The sequence below is a fragment of the Hevea brasiliensis genome, chromosome 17, assembly GCF_030052815.1.
Source record: "Hevea brasiliensis isolate MT/VB/25A 57/8 chromosome 17, ASM3005281v1, whole genome shotgun sequence".
In the NCBI taxonomy this organism is placed as follows: domain Eukaryota; kingdom Viridiplantae; phylum Streptophyta; class Magnoliopsida; order Malpighiales; family Euphorbiaceae; genus Hevea; species Hevea brasiliensis.
The window spans coordinates 45,128,629-45,131,224 of NC_079509.1; the positions used below are offsets into that span (position 1 = coordinate 45,128,629).

The 2,596-nt window shown below is 36.9% G+C and overlaps 1 pseudogene; it reads right to left on the reverse strand.

The window, feature by feature from the left end:
• Nucleotides 1–700: 700 nt before the first annotated feature.
• On the reverse strand, nucleotides 701–2,383 carry LOC131175529 (tetraspanin-8-like; annotated as a pseudogene).
• Nucleotides 2,384–2,596: the final 213 nt, after the last annotated feature.

Consider the following 2,596-nt stretch of genomic DNA (forward strand, 5'->3'; position numbering starts at 1 on the left):
CTTGATATTATTATGATCATGTGATCATGTCATCCTGTTTTGAGAAACAAGGAAAAAATCCTCTTATCATCTTATCTACAACGTTACAGCCGTGGGTTTTAAAATTTTCGGTCCCACCAGATTCATTGTGTTTTCACATCACAACCAGCGCTAAGTTAGTGGGGCCTAGGCAATAATTTGTCCTGTCCTACCTCCTTATCGCTTTGTCGGATCAATTTACGCAGACTCAAGCCGGGCTAATTCAAGCCCGACCCATATCGACCTCTGGCCCGCTGGTTTATCAACCCGAAACTAAAACCGCCGCCAACTGAATCCTAACATGTAATTGAAACCGTTTAAAACCGCCCAAAATTGGCCTGATTTCGTTCCATCAAAACAAGAAAGATATCCTACTAATGTGATGATAAAAGACTAAAAAAGCTTGCAATTTGAAAGCAACTCAAGAAAATCAACATATTGAAAATATGGGAAAATTTTATTTGAATACAATTTTATTATGAATTTAAAATATAAATATATAAATTTCATGTAAATGTCACCATCAAAATCTAAACAAAATTTATCAAGAAATATTAATTATTTCACTTATTATTAAATAAATTAATATAAATAAATTTAATGATAAAAATAATAGAATGAAACTAAATGGAAAAAAAAGTAGATAAGTTACCTATATATATATAGATGCAGGGAACAGACATAAAAAAATAAAGCACATAAAACGCCATACGAGGAACAGCCATAAGAAACAGCAAATATGTGTTAACAGCAAATACATATTAACAGCAGGATAAGCAGCAAATGAACAGAAGGCTGCCTAAAACTAGTAGTAATAAAATCCTACATAGATGTCTACATTAATGCTAGTTATAATCTCTCAAGGTTGCTGCCTCCATCCAGAAAATAAGCATTGTCGTTTGTTGTTCCTGAAAGCGCAGCATCCAACAGAGTACACAATGATAAGGAACACAAGGATTACTATGTTCACAACAGCTACCTTCTTCCAATCACTCTTGATGTTATCTAGCAGTCCAGCCTTGCATGAATTGCAGTTAAAGCAGAGAGTATTAGGATCATTGTCCCACGCACTACAGTCAGGATTTGTGGAACTTGGGGTAATTTTTGTCCAATTGGTTGGGCTTACATACTCAAAACCACATTCATCGGCTGGCTTACAGCATCCAGACTGCCAAAGAGTACAAAAAAGTATTAGAATTAATTTAACACACTCAAAACTCATTAAAATTAACCATTTGCCACTGCTAAAATATTTGTCAAGATTGAATATTATTTCAGACTAAGAGAACCCATCTGCCCAAAGACAAGAACCCTGCAATTTTCTTGTTTTTGGAGCCTCTGTATTCAAATTTTCTCTTGGCAACTTTTTTAAAAAGAGATGTGGTTTGCTGCGGAATCCCAACAAAAGCAGAAGAATATATAAAGTAAGCCATAAGAAGACATGTTAGATGCTCTCTCTCTCTCTCAATCCACAAAAAGAAATTCTTCTATAAAGTTAGAAGCTATGCATAAAAGTTCAACAAACAGTATCATGGAGATAAAGTAATCTTGCTTTTTAAAATTTCAAAACGCTAAACCCACGCAAATGAAATGACGAAATACAATTAAATTTAATTCAATTATTTCAAAATTAAACTTAGAACTGATTCTCAATTTTTCATGCGGAGGATCTCAAGAAGAGATCGACCAAAAACCTGCAAATTTCCAAAACAGTCAGATTAAGATTCGCAAACCAGACTAAAGAGAACGAGAAGATAGTCAAAATTACCTGAACAGCAGATAAGTGCTCGGTATACAACTTCGTCACAGAATCATTCAGATATTTCTCGTTAAAATCAGAGCAAACTTTCCCATCAATCAAACAACTCTAATTTTGTTCCAATTCTTAGTATTATTCACCCTCTTCTGCAGCCAGTTTGAGTAATCACCAATCTGTACTCCTTGTATCCCCTTTCAGACACCACCTTTCCGGCCCCTTTGTTGGTAACTACAAAAGCAAATATTGTGAAGCAGAAGAGCAACACAATCAGAAGGAACATGACAAAGAGGTACAACCAGAGTAGCCACGACACGCGACAGCACGCGCCGATGAGACCAGCCAGAGAAACTACCATGAGGAACACGCCGATTATAATCACAGGCGTGTCAAAGAACTTCTCGCATTCAGAGGTACCATGGTTTCGGAGCCAGATCCTCATGAGGATCGGGATGGACAGAAGAAAAGTGAGGAAGTTGAGGATTCCAATCAAATTGTTGCTCAGACGAAACATGGCTGGCGAATTGGCGAGTCGGCGTAATTATCCCTAGTGTTTGTGTGAAGAGGAAGCGTGAGAAAGTGAGAGAAAGATTAAAGACTCAGGAAAAACAAAAAGTGAAGAAATTTTGAATTTGAAAGAGATGCGGTTGGGACTATATGTAGTGAGGGTGGCTAAGGTGGTTTTTAACTTTTGGCACGTAAGAAACACGTGAGACATTACTGAGAAGTTTCTGCATTGTGAACGGTGCATCTACGCGCTTTCGTACGCTTGTTTGGATGATCAGATTGATGTCGTTTTAGCGTGAGAGTTTGTTATCGCAA